Source organism: Amaranthus tricolor, chromosome 3 (genome assembly GCF_026212465.1).
Source record: "Amaranthus tricolor cultivar Red isolate AtriRed21 chromosome 3, ASM2621246v1, whole genome shotgun sequence".
NCBI classification, from domain to species: Eukaryota; Viridiplantae; Streptophyta; class Magnoliopsida; order Caryophyllales; family Amaranthaceae; genus Amaranthus; species Amaranthus tricolor.
In genome coordinates this window covers 35,377,863-35,393,267 of record NC_080049.1, presented here as the reverse complement: position 1 = coordinate 35,393,267, position 15,405 = coordinate 35,377,863, and the positions used below count along the sequence as shown (strand labels likewise).

At 33.1% G+C, this 15,405-nt stretch overlaps 1 long non-coding RNA gene across 1 annotated transcript; it reads right to left on the bottom strand.

Moving 5' to 3' along the window:
- Positions 1-8,454: 8,454 nt before the first annotated feature.
- Positions 8,455-11,488, bottom strand: LOC130809006 (uncharacterized). Its single transcript, XR_009040760.1, has 4 exons — positions 10,595-11,488; positions 10,364-10,513; positions 9,508-9,581; positions 8,455-9,086 (listed from the first exon to the last, which is right to left on the bottom strand). It is a non-coding gene; the product is annotated as an uncharacterized LOC130809006 (long non-coding RNA).
- Between the last annotated feature and the right edge of the window lie 3,917 nt (positions 11,489-15,405).

The window sequence follows — 15,405 nt, the reverse complement described above, 5'->3', positions numbered from 1 at the left end:
ATTGAACATAAAATTTTCTATATATATCACACTCCCACTAAAATTATTCTCACCAAAACTAAAAATCAACTTACAAAAGCTAATTTTTGGAGCAAAAATTAAGTTCAATCCGCAAATTATTAATCGAGTAAGTTATTTTTAATTTAATTAGTTACAAAAATAAAATTAAAAAAAAAACTATGAATCGTCCAGATCTGGGCGATTCATTATAATTTTTTTTTTCCGTATGTTTTGGAATAATTATTATAAATTTTGAAGTATGTTATTATTGTTATTGTTATAATTGTTGTTAATGTTATTATTATTAATTTTATTATTATTATTGTGATTGTTTTTTTTTTATTATTAAATATATGTTTATGTTTTGTTTTATAAATTATTAATGTAAATTTATATGTTGTAATCGCTATTTATTTTTTTTTAGTAAGTTTTATATACTGTTTTTTAATATAATAGTTATTAATAATTAATGATATTGAAAAATATATATATATATGAATCGCCCAGATTTGGGCGACTCGAGCCCGGTTCAGTCGCCTAATTTTAGGCGACTAAACCGGGATCCAGTCGCCCAGATTTGGGCGATTCATTATAATTTTTTTTTTCCGTATGTTTTGGAATAATTATTATAAATTTTGAAGTATGTTAATATTGTTATTGTGATAGTTAATAATAATTTAATTTATTGAAATTTAAAAAAAATAAAAAATAGGTGATTATTATTTTTTATTTTTTTTTTAATTTTGATTGTTAAATTTTTTGTTGTTAAATTATTATTTATGTTTGAATTATTAATTTATTATTTGGTTTTTTTTGTTTTTTTTTCCATTTTTAATTTTTGATTATTATTTTGTTTAGAAATATTATTATTTTTAATATTTAATAAAACTGTAAAAAATTGTAGAAAATGGCTGGTAATCAAGGAAAATGAAAGGGTTTTTTTTAGACAATTTGAAATATAAATAATATGAATTAAGTACATCAATGACTACAATAATAATAATAATAATAATAATGACAGCAACAATAACAACAACAACAACAACAACAACAACAATAATAATAATAATAATAATAATAATAATAATAATAATAATAATAATAATAATAATAAAATAAATAAATAACGAAAAGTCAAATTAAAACTAAAACAACAACAACAATAATAATAATAATAATTAAAAAAAGATGAATACGTAAATTAAAATTTAAAAAAAAAAATACATAACAATCGCACAAAATGGGGCGACTGAACCATGGTTCAGTCGCAGAAAATTGGGCGACTGGACCTAGGATCAGTCGCCCAGTTTTGTGCGACTGAACCATGGTCCAATCGCCCAGTTTTGTGCAATTGAACCATGGTTCAATCGCCCACTTTTGTGCGATTTATTTATTTTTTTAAAAAATTTCCAACGATTCCAATCGAAAATTTTACGTACCGCATCCGACTCATAGTCGCTTTCGTTAGCCATATTTAACCAATTACGGGTTACAACTTCTTTAACAGTTTTTAGAGAGATAGTACCAGTTTTTAGAGAGATAGTACCGTGTTTGAATTCGTACTTCATACGCATCTCAGAATTCGATATATATAGACAAATCTTCCGCATTAAATTCTTAATAGTGTTATTAAGCGTGATTTACATTTATTAATTAAGTTTTAAGTCCAGTGGCAAATTTGTAATTTTTTAAACTCCAGGGGCAAATACGTAATTTTGAGGAGGGGGGGGGGGGGGGGGGGGGAGGGGTGGCGATACAATGAAAAGGGGTGGCGAATTTTAGTAACACCCTTAATAATTTATTCGTAAATGTATTCTTTCTTATACTCTCTCCGAACCAATTTAGTTGTCCCATTTTCTTATTTGGCAAAGTCTTTTTAATTGTCCCATTTATATTTTTATCAATCTTTTTTACCTAAATATTTTTAGTTCACACAAGTAATTACGAATATACCCCCATATACCTTACTTACCCAACTACTCTTCACTACTTACCCTTCACTACTTATCCTTTACTACTTACCCTTTTTAATGGATCTCACACCATCCTTAATAACCGTGTCCACGCAAATGAAACATCTAAATTGGTTCGGAGGGAGTATTATCATATATATCATAATATAACTTATTAAGTTATTCTATTTATCTCTATTTTTTCATACACTTTATATATTATCAATTGTTGCACTTTGTCATTATTTAAGAAAAGTAATAGTATTTTACGATCAATCAATCAATTTCTTGATACTTATATCAAGCAAAAAACAATACTCCATAAATAGTAGTAAGTCTATAATATTCCACTAAAATCGAGTATAATTTATTTTTTCACATCAAAACATGTAATTATTCCACTAAAGCACACGGTCCGGCTAACTTACATTATTCCATTAAATTATTCACTCACCCACATTTCTTAATCCTTGTGTCAAATCCCCGGAGGAGTAATCTCAAAGGGTAAAGAAGTATACGCTTATTAAAGACCCATGTCAAAATAGTATGCATTTTATCGGGCAATTTCATAGTGATTGACTTTTAAAGTCAAACTATCACAATAATGAATCTCAACCGTTGATTTCTATAACATAAAATATAAGCTATTTGTTTCTTGTTACTAATTAAAAACTATTAATAGAATGCAATAAAATATTTAAAGATATTAGATAGCTTTTAAAAATAATTTTTTTCACATTAATTAATAATTATTTTATTTAATCGTCAATAATATCAAACTTAATAATTAAATTTCAATTTTATTATAGCTTAATTTGTTAAAGTAGTTGGTTTTAAAGCAGAATCACCCCATTCTTTAGTTCACGTATCACCACATATGTCACCATCAATCGCTACTAGAGATGTGTTGAAACTATCAGTGATCAATCAAGGATTCAATAGGATACAATCTTGAAACAATCTTCTTATATATAAAATCTCCTAATACCTGAGGAAAGGAAAGTATATATACAAGAAGGAAAACAAAATTAACAACTTCCTGTTAAGAGTTAGTTACATGTCTAACTAACTTTGTGCTTCTTATTGGTGTACATGGATTGATTAGACACCTAGTTTGGATATCAAATCTTGGAACTTGGATGAAGGAAGGGCTTTGGTAAGAATGTCTGGCAATTGTTGATGAGTAGGGAGATAAGACAGCTGAATGAGCCCTTCAAGGAACCTTGTCCCTAGTGATGAAATGGCAATCGATCTGTATATATTTTGTTTGTTCATGAAAAACGGGGTTTTTAATAACGTGGAGTATTGACTGATTATCACAAAATAATGTCACAGGTTGAAGATTAGTGAGGCCAAAATCATGAAGAAGCCTGATGAGCCAGGTCACTTCAGCAGAAGCAGAAGCCATAGCCCTGTACTCAGCTTCTGAGCTGGAACGAGAAATAGTTGATTGCTTCTTGGACTTCCAGCTAATAGGGGAATTACCTAACATAATAAGATAACCAGTAATAGACTTCCTGGTGTCCACACAAGAAGCCCAATCTGAGTCAGAAAAGGCCTGAAGATTGAGCTTAGTAGAACCCTGGAGAACAATGCCTTGGCTAGCAGTAGAAGACACATAAGAAAGAGTATGTTTGAGGGCAGTCAGGTGATGATCAGTAGGTCGCTGCATGAATTGGCTGAGGGTTTGCACAGAGTAAGACAAATCAGGCCTTGTATGTGTAAGGAAGTTGAGCTTGCCAACAAGACTTCTATACATTGTGGGATCAGGTAAAGGAACCCCTTGAAAAGCAGAAAGGTTGAGTTGAGAGGGCAAAGGAGTGAGCACAGGCTTAAGATCAGTGAAAGCACTATCATGGAGTAATTCTTTAGTAAATTTTTCTTAAGTGAGAATGATGCCTTTATCACTAAAACTGGCTTCCATGCCAAGAAAAAAATGTAGAGAACCAAGATCCTTGATGCTTAAAGTAGTGTGGAGATGAGTTTTGAGAGCCTCAATGATGGTAGGATTAGTGCCAGTAATCAAAATGTCATCAACATATACAACAAGAAGAATAATATTAGGACCAGATCTTTGTATGAAAAGAGAATAATCAGATTTAGACTGAGTAGAATTCTGTGCAATAAGGGTAGTAACCAACTTAGCAAACCATTGGTGTGATGCCTGTTTCAAACCATAAAGAGATTTTTGTAATTTACACACTTTGTTGGCTGGAACAGTAAGGCCCTTAGGGACTTTCATGTATGCCTCTTCATGTAAATCACCATGAAAAAAGGCATTGTTAACATCCAACTGATAAATGGGCCAATGATGATGTGCAGCCACAGCAAGTAAACATCTAATAGTGGTGATCTTTACAACAGGAGAAAAGGTCTCCTCAAAATCTATACCATACTTTTGAGTGAAACCCTTGGCAACAAGTCTAGCTTTATGTCTTTCTAAAGTGCCATCAGCTCTCAATTTAGCTTTAAAAACCCATTTACATCTAATAGGTTTTTTTTGGGGAGGAAGGTCCACAAGGGTCCAGGTGTGATTAGATGCAAAGGCTTGAAATTCCTTGTGCATAGCTGCAACCCAATGAGGAGAGGAGGCAGCTTTAGCATAAGATTTGGGTTCAACATATTGTTGATGTTGGTGAGATATGTTTTTGTGGATGCAGAAAGAGCAGGTGAAGAAACAATGTTACTCCAGTGGATGGAGGTAACATGATTGCAGTGATAAACTTGGAGGTGGGAAGGTGGTTTAATGGTTCTTTAGGACCTTCAAAGGGAAGGGACAACAGAAGGGGAAGGAGTAGGTGGTGCAAAATGGAGAGTAGGAAGATCAGAAGATAAGGGGGACATAAGAGAGTTAGGAGTAAAGGTGGTAGAAAAAGGGAGGTTAGGCTCAGGAATATCTATAAGGCAAGGATCAGAGGTGGAATGTGGAAGAAAAAATTGAAAAGGAGGGGTAGAAGAAGAGGAGGTAGAAAGATAATGATAAGGAAAATGTTTTTCAAAGAACACAACGCCCCTAGAGACAGTAACAGACTTGGTTTCAAGATTAAGAACTTTGTAACCCTTGTGTTGTGGAGAATAACCTATGAAAACATGAGGTGTAGCTCTTGGAGAAAATTTATGGCGCCCTTGTTTGAGGGTGGAAACATAAACTAAGCAACCATAAGTTTTAAGGATAGAGTAATCAGCGACTTTGTGATAGAGAAGTTCATAGGGAGTACAACCATTGAGAGTTGGAGTAGGAGTTCTATTGATAAGAAAAGTGGCACATTGCAAGCAGTCTCCCCAAAAGGATTTAGGTAGTTGAGATTGGAAGGATAGGGCTCTGGCTATTTCTAAAAGATGACGATGTTTGTGTTCCACAATCTCATTTTGTTAGGGGGTATCTCAACAACTAGTTTGAAGGAAAATCCCATGTTGTCTGTAGAAGAGGAGAGCATTGCCCTCAGTGAGCTCTTTGGCATTGTCACTCCTGATGGACTTAACTTTGCTATAAAACTGGTTTTCAACAAGAAAAACGAATTGTTTGAAGAGAGAAGGGAATTCACTCTTGTGTTTAATGAGGTATGTCCAAGTAAATCTGGTGTGATCATCAACTAGGGTCATAAAGCCAATGTGAGACTGTCTGGTGGGAAACTTGTAAGGCCCCCAAATATCAATGTGGATAAGGTCAAGAGGATGAGAATTGTGAGTAACACTATGTGAAAAGTGTAACCTAGTTTGCTTGGCCACAGGACAAATAGTGCAAAAATAATTAGAATCAATCAATAAAGAGGGAAACAATCTTTTCATTAAATGCATAGGCATATGCCCTAGGCGAAGATGCCACAATTTTGAAGTACAATCTTTCTTAATATGATGTGTGATATTACAGCTATCAATTTTGTGAGAAGGAGTACAATCTTGTGAAACAAGAGCAGGCACAATCTTTTTGCTCGAGAAATGCACTCTTGCATCAGTTTGATAAAGACCATGAGTGCTCCTACCAAGAAGCCATGGAGTTGTGGTCAAGTTGGCCTGAATAAAACAACCAGTAGAAGTAAATAAAATGTGACATGATAAATTTTGGCATAGCTTATTAACAGAAACCAAATTGAAGTGAAACTCAAGGACATATAGCACTTCTCTTAAGGTAATACCATTACTAAGGCAGACTGTGCCAATGCATTGAACATGAACCTTTCTCCCATCTGGTATGGTAATAATATGATCTTGAGCATGCATTGGAGTATAGGAATGAAAGAGATTGAGATCATAGGTGATGTGGTCTGAAGCATCACTATCAAGAATCCAAGAAGAAGTTTTGTTAGCAGCAAAAGAAGATGTACCTACAAAAAGGGCATTGGTAATAAGAGGATCAGAGGAACATGAGGCTTCTTTTCTGAAGAAGAGTCAGGAGATGTTTGTATTGACTGGTGGTGAGTTTGGTAGGAACAAGGGCATTAGTATCAGGGTCAGAATCACCGTTGCAACATAAGCTGAACCGGTATTAGGTCTTCTCCATGTATTAGGTTTGAATGAAGGTGGGTAGCCATGAATCTTCCAAAAACGTTTAACACTATGACCATAGGCCTTGCAGTGGTCACAAAAGTAGGAGCCAGAACGCTTGTTGCCAGACATTTTTGGTTTATCTGGTCTAGTACCAAGAACAGAAGGCTTAGGTCTTTCAAAGGAAGCTTTTCTATCAACATTGAATGCAAGAGACTCATGATGAGAGTCATTTAGTTTACTGAGATGTTGATGTATGTGCTCCTGATCAAGGATTTGGTATGCTTGAGCAATAGTGGGTAACTCAGGCATCATCAAAATACTGCTACGCACTTGGGTGTACTTTGAATCAAGTTTCATCAAGAATTGGGTTAAACGTTGGTTTTATTGAAGTTTATAAAACTTCTGAGTAAGGTTATAGGAGCATTCATCACAAGAACAAGAAGGAAGGGGATTGAGATGATCTAGTTCATCCCAAAGGGATTTGATCTTAGTGTAAAATTCAGCAATGGACATATCAGGATCATGGGTTAATTGACTAAGCTCCTCTTGCAAAGAATACAATTGAGCATTAGAGGAACGTCCATACCTTTCATGGAGTTCGTCCCAAATCTCTTTTGCAGTTTTATGCCATTGAACGCTCTTGGTTATGTTGGGTTCAAGAGAAGACAAAAACCAACCGATGATGACATTATTAACACGTTTCCATGCAGCCAAATCAGAGGAATCTTTGGCGGGTTTAGGAGTCCTGCCATCAACAAAGGTGATTTTAATCTTGGTAGATAAAGCAAGAATGATAGCACGTCGCCAATCACTGTAACCAGAGCCATTAAACACATAGGTAACAATCTTGTGACCAACATTTGAAGGGTGAAGGTAATAGATGCTTGCGGGATTACTGGTAGGTTCAAGGGTGAGAGAGGAAGTTACAATAGAAGATGGAGTAGAAGATTGCGCCATGGAAGAAGAGCAGCGGAGGCAGAAGGCAAGAAGGAAAAATCAATTATCTGATACCATGTTGAAACTATCAGTGATCAATCAAGAATTCAATAGGATACAATCTTGAAACAATCTTCTTATATATAAAATCTCCTAGTACCTGAGGAAAGGAGAGTACATTTACAAGAAGGAAAACAAAATTAACAACTTCCTGTTAAGAGTTAGTTACATGTCTAACTAACTTTGTCCTTCTTATTGGTGTACATGGATTGATTAGACACAAATTGATGACGTGGAGTAGTGAACCCTAAAGGTCTAAATCCGACCAACCCTAATTGAAAGGTCTGAATTCACCTATTTTTGAACCCTTAAGGTCTAGGTCGGATGGGTCCAGAGATGCACTTTTGAGATATAGATCCGACCCATAGACCATTTTATGTTTACTTTTAAAATAAATTATATAAAAACTACTATGTGTATTTGTTTGTTTAATTTGAAACTTTGTTGATTTATATAATTTGAAATGCGATTGTTGCATTTATGTTTTGAAAATCGAAAAATTTAGTAAATATTTCGTTTTACAAATATAAACATTGTAAAACTTCGTATATATGATCTCAGCAATTTAGCATAAAGTAACGTACCAATGACATGAGAATTATGATAGTTACCTCATTTCACAGTGACAATACTACTAAAGAAATTAATTAATGGACAGCAACATTTGATTGTAATTTACTGCTTTTTTTTAATTATGTGTTAAGGAATCAATTCAACTAAAAATTTAAGTTGATGGTTGAGGACCCAAGATATGTTATATACTCTAACACGCCCCCTCACACGAGAGCCCTTTGGGCTAGAAGTGTGGATGCAGCACAGGCTCTTCTCATACCTAGTGCTAAATATTCCACTTAAATGAAGGGTGGTTGAGATTCAAACCCGTTACCTCTTTTCACGTTGGCTCTAATACCATGTTAAGAAACCAATCATCAACTCAACCAAAAGCATAGTTTCTTAACATTATGATATGATAAATATGATTAAATATAAGCATTATATAGATCCCAAACAAATAAAACAAAACAATTAAATCTTCTTGGTCATATATATATTAAAGCCCACTTGCACACCGTATGTCTCTATCACTTAGTTAACCCCATAAAATTATATGGATAATATTAAAAATGACAGAAGATGAGAAAAAATAATAATTAAAAAACAGTGTGACGACTAAATAAAATTAAAATTATGATAATCTCTTAGATACTAATACTATCAGATACACACAAAACACCTACATATTTGCGACACTCATAGTGCATGTTGATGACGGTGGTAAGGGTATTGGAGTGTTTCAGATGGAGGTTTTTGTAACAACCCGATTTACCGTTGACTGAGAAAACAAGGTCATCACGGGGTTCATTTCCCAAAGAACTTAAATCGTACTTTCAAACTTGAGCAAATGAGTCACCGGCTCTTTAACATAACTAACTCAACTAAATCTCAAACCAAACATCTAACTAAAACACAAAGTAATCATATAATTCACTTTAAGTCCACTACAACTAACATAACCATGTCTAATATACATTTATCAAAAACCTAATACAATACTACACTTCTCACTTAATCAGCTCAATATAAGATCTCTGTAACTCTAATCATTACCGCTAACCCATCATTCCCGACCGATTTCGATCTGCAAACAAACTAAAAGATGAAAACAACAGGGGGTCAGGTTTAACTGAATGAGAAGTAACAATCCAAACAACAAACACAATAATTCAAAACATAGGTTTAAAAGCAACATCAGTTTCCTAGATCTATATGCGCACAGGGAGTCTAGTTTGAGAGGTGCCCCATAGCTATAAGGCTATGTCGCTCTCGGGTGAAGCTAGTCAATATCTAAATGACAACTCGCCTCAAAAACAGGGAGTAGGGAACAATGTTCCTCAACTCCGTCAATGACCAGCTTGCAAGCCCAATCCATTGACCATATCATAATATCAACATAAGCTGTCACAACAACATTTATCTCAAAAATTTTCAATTTCAAAAGGGCTTTTGTAAACAATTTATTTTCAAGAAATGTAATCTGGCCAGACCCCTTTAAGAAACTGTTAATACTCACCGATAACGTTGCTTCAAGAAGTTGAGACCGGTTCACTGCAGTCGACTAAAAGGGCTTATCGACGTAATCGTATCCTGAAGAATGACAAAATCGCAACATCACCAAAGAGCGTTTGAAACTTAGTACTAATATATAACTTATTACATCTCCTCCTAAGACTATAGATCAAACCAAAAGTCTACTCTAGCAAATCTATTAATGAATGATGCACGTTCTAACTCAAACCTCTAATATGTCATCAAGATATTATAATCGTGATCTAAGCTAGTTTATACTCTTTTAAAGATTACTCATCCCTATAATTCTCTTTGTATTACCAATTAAACACAATATGTATAATTAAACCCAAAATCAAGAATATCCGAAAGAATCTATTAATCTCATCAAGAATATCAAACCATCTAATCAATATAAATAAGTATTCTATGCCACAATCAATGATTTTCCAAAGTACCTCCCAATTCATACAAGACCTTTAAATCATCCATAATCCTACAAATGATAAACACTTTTTTTCAATTTTCTTAATTTCTAAGTTCATACTTTTCATACTAATCATCAAGATCCACCAACTCAATTCAACATCCATAATTTCTCTATATAAGGTCATCAAACATAAAAGTAGCCATTCAAACCCACAAGCATCCAATATTCCAATAAAAACTACTTGCTAAAAAAAACTTAATTTGGCCAAAGATAACTAAAACAAGCATAATACAAATCTTGGCTTAATACTTGCCCTTTGATTGAAATTTCCTGGAAGAGTAAGCAAATGAATAACATACTAAAGAAAGGAAGGATTATATGTATAAATAAATCTAGGTAATTACGTAGGGTTGACTGGCTAAGCCATTACCTCAATTAATCATCAAAGAAGTGTCGAGGCAGGGGCTGTGCTGAGCACTTTCTTGACAGCAACACCCAAATTAGAGAAGGAAGGGGAAAGAAAGACCACTACCAACTTGTTTCTTGAAAATCAAGTCATTGAGATGGTCATGGCTTGATTCTTGAAAGAGAAAAAAATCAGAACGAATAAGGAGGAGAACGGATCAAAACAATAACACATAGAAATTAAGAGGATTCGAACCTTGATTTTACACCATCAATCGAAAGGAAATCCATTGATTTGTTCTATGAAACGAAGGCAAGCAAGGAAGATTTGCGGTGTCTCTTGCGAAAACCAAATGTAAAAGATGACTAAGGCTTGCTTTGCCCTATTATGCGGAAAAAAAAAAAGAAAGGGTTTATGCCCTAAATTTTGAAATTTCTGGAGGAAGAAGAGATTAGTTATACTGATTCGTGATGATTGAAGTGTAGCTTTGCCCTCATTAGATGCAGCTGGTTCAAATGGATATAGGGAAGAAGATGAATGTCTGATTTTCTTTCTTGTGTTCCATCGAATGAGAGGGAAAGAAGAAGGGGTTTTGAGTATCTTTAATCAAATTAAAAGAAAAAAAAAGAAATGACGGAAGAAATTAGATTGAGAATGTTTATGTCATGAGTATTTAAGGTTATACTTGTACTAATAATTCTCTTAAACTCATTCGTCTTAAATTATTAATTTCTTGAGTGTTACAGTTTTGGTTCGCGACTAGGTTTTTTTGTTGTGTTTAGTGATGGAAAACAAAAGTAGTGGTGCTAGGATTCGCGGTGGTAGGAAGAAGGGAGTTTTACAAGAAAGGGGTCGCATGGTAGGGGGTTTTCAGGGGAGAGAGGGCGGCTAGAAAGGTGTGGTAGTGTTTGGTGGTCGGTAGTAGTCACTATGCTGGTAGAGGAGGGTGGGTGACTATGTTTGTGATGGTGCTGATAGGTTATTTTTTTAAGTTTTTATCTTTATTTTTTAATTAAAAATAAACTGATTAGAGTATGACATGTGGTAAATCTGAATTTTTTTTCTTGGAAACAACCTGAAATTGAAGGTGGAGAAATTTGAAAATGGGGAGCAAATGTTGTTTTCAAAAATAATCAATAGATTAGGTTTCCAAAAGGAATACTCCCCTAATAATAGGATTTTTAAAGTACTAAACAAGCTATTTTTGGCTTACAATTAGTGTGGCACTTTAATTATTTCTTGATTAATCTATTACGGTCTACATATATGTTATATTGATTACTAGCTTAAGCTAAAAAAATAAATTTAAACTAGAAAGAATAGGTCTTAAAATATATAAAACATATCTTTATAAATCACTAGTGTACAAAATTTATGACTTGAATAATCAACCACACAACTAGTCAACATGTATCTTTCTTAGTGGTCATGGTCAGATCCCGTAAAACACAATTAGATTACTACCAGATAAAAATATATATCTCATACTCCGATGTAATAAGGTCGTAAATCAACCCATTAATCACGTAATATCGAATTTTATTATCTTATTATTAAAGGTTGATTTAAGATGTATCTATTTATATTCAATTCATTTTTTTGAAATAAAGATTCATAATCAACTTGAATCAAGCTGATTTTAACTTACTAATTAGCATATAATTGACAATTTAAATATACGTAATAACTAACTTTAGTGATATAACCTAAAAGGATAAGTTTTATCAAACTATCAACCAGATATTAGATCACCGCTACGATATGGATCATATTATTGGACTTTTATAAGGGATCACAGTAAGTGAATAGGAGTAGCGAAAATGCGAATGCTTCGATGGATGAGCGACATGCCTTGATGAAAGATAGAATTCAAATCGATGATATAAGAAAGGATTAGGAGTCGCAAATGTTGAAGCAAAAAATAAAAGAGAATAATTTAATATAGTTTTGGATTGTGCAAAGACAGTGTATTAGCGAACTGATAATTAAGTAAGATCAAATTTGAAACTCGAGGGACTTATAAAGAGTATAAATAAGATCATAGATGACTTGGAGACTGGCTGGAGTGGAAAGGGATAAGAAGGATATATTTAGACTTACTCATTGAAATAGTTGAAAATCGAAATGAATTGAAAAGAAAAATCCATTCGGATGACCGCGGAAAAGGATTCTCCATATTAATTGATTCACGTAGCTAACCCAATATATTGGGATTAAGACTTTTGTATCATTTATATTGTAACAAAGTAAATAAGAAAAATTTTAAAAAAATCAATATAAAATCATGGGAATAATAATATATATAGAGTATAATGCAATAAACAAGTTGCAACGCTGCAAAAAGAACACTAGTTACGTAATGAAAGTTATAGTAGTCACTTGAGAAAGTTACAAATCCAAAGAAACGACTTCATGTTGTATAGGCTATCCATCATCACATAGAGGTTACAAGTGCTATGATATCGCGTCTCGTAAGATTCTTATTTATCATCATGTGGTTTTTGATGAAATGGTTTTTTCTTTTTCCAAAGACTCCAAATGTACTCCTCACGAGTATGATTTTTTGGACGATCCCAACCCTTATTTCTTTCTCCACCATTCTCGACCAAGTAGTAACATCAATCACCTAACCCAATCCTATCTCCCGTTGAGCCTCACCTCCCTAATGGCCCCACATCATCCCTCCATCAACAAACTCCTTCCTTCTCATCTCAAAACGCTGGGCTTAGCCCAGTTGACAGCCTGCCAGCCCTTATCCCCCTTCCTATTGGGCGTACATCACACAGTTGACTAGTTTTTTTTTTTTTGTGTTTAGTGATGGAAAACAAAAGTAGTGGTGCTAGGATTGGCGGTGGTAGGTAGGAGGGAGTTTTACAAGAAAGGGTTCGCGTGGGAGGGGGTTTTCAGGGGAGAGAGGGCGGTTAGAAAGATGTGGTAGTGTTTGGTGGCCGGTAGTAGTCACTGTGCTGGTAGAGAAGGGTGAGTGACTATGAGTGTGGTGGTACTGGTAGGTTATTTTTTTAAAGTTTTTATCTTTATTTCTAATTAAAAATAAACTGATTAGAGTATGACATGTGGTAAATCTGAATTTTTTTCTTGAAAACAACCGGAAATTGAAGATGGAGAAATCTGAAAATAGGGAGCAAAGATTGGATTTTTCAAAACTAATCAATAGATGAGGTTTCCAAAAGGAATACTCCCTAATAATAAGATTTTTAAAGTACTAAACAAGCTATTTTTGGCTTACGATTAGTGTGGCACTTTAATTATTTCTTGATTAATCTATTACGGTCTACATATATGTTATATTGATTACTAGCTTAAGCTAAAAAAATAAATTTAAACTAGAACGAATAGGTCTTAAAATATATAAAACATATCTTTATAAATCACTAGTGTACAAAATTTATGACTTGAATAATCCACCACACAACTAGTCAACATGTATCTTTCTTAGTGGTCATGGTCATATCCCGTAAAACACAATTAAATTACTACCAGATAAAAATATATATCTCATACTCCGATGTAATAAGGTCGTAAATCAACCCATAAATCACTTAATATCGAATTTTATTATCTTATTATTAAAGGTTGATTTAAGATGTAACTATTTATATTCAATTCATTTTTTTGAAATAATGATTCATAATCAATTTGAATCGAGCTGATTTTAACTTACTAATTAGCATATAATAGACTGTTTAAATATACATAATAATCAACTCTAGTGATATAACCTAAAAGGATAAGTTTTGTCAAACCATCAACGCACTAAACATATTGAGATGGACATACATTTTGTTCGTAAAAAAGTGCAACGTGGGGATGTTCGTGTACTTCATGTTCCATCTCGATATCAAATTGTCGATATTTTTACCAAGGGCCTTTCTCAGATTCTCTTTGATGATTTTCGATCTAGTCTCAGCGTCCGCAAATCTTCCGATTCGACTGCGGGGGTGTATTAGAATAGAATATCTTTGAATAAAATAATATCTTGTATATTTTATAAATCTTTTGATTTGATATTAATTTTGTAGTTATTTAGTTTCCTAAAACTAGAGGTTACCTTTTATATATATTCATCAATTTATGAAATGAATGAAAACGAAAATCATTTTCCAATATTAAGTTGGTTCCTTCACACAAATTAATGAAAGTGATACATTAAACACCGGCATATCAATTTTTGACCCAAACTTCAAAATTGGACTTAACACAACTCAATCAAGACTCGGTCAATTCAACTCGCTTTTATGAAATTTTGTAATTATATCAATATTTTCGAGTTAAGTTCTATATGTAATTTCTCCATCACTTTTTGGAATTAAAATTAATATTATAAGTGGCTCTTTTTTATATACCATTGCGAGAACAAAGTATCCTTCACATAAAATTTTAAAAATGTTTTATGGAGGCAAATTTAAAATATAAAAAACTCTTAAATTCTTGATTGAATTGGTACTTTGAGATGATATTAGTAACAAAAAAGTTATAAGTTCAAACTTCATTCTTTTTTATTTTAATTTTAAGTGAAATATTTAACACTATGTGTGAGGAGTGTATATGCTCCATTTATATTTATCTCTCAAAAGACTCTAGTGTGATAGGACGTCAAAAAGTATATAACATATTTTATGGCTTTTGATAGAGTATATAACATATATTAAGGTCTCAATCAATAACCATTAACTTAAACTTTTGATTGAGCTAATCCTTTGACATGTATCAGAAACCTAGATCACGAATCAAATCAATCCACCTTTCCTTAAAAATGAATTTATTATAGAGTCAAGTATGAGAGTTTGTGTTGCATCCACGCACGCATCCACACTTCTAACCCAAAGAGCTCTGAATGAAGGGGCTGATAGAGTACTATATAACATTATTAAGGCTTCATCCATTATCTTAAACTTTTAATTGAAGCTTTACATATAATATTTAATAAGAAAATTTAATATTAATAATCCAACCTTTTACACATCCGCTGTATTTAATTCTAATTTTCGATTATTTCTAGGGTTTTCTTATTATGTAACCTTTGTCATACATTTGCCTACAACATA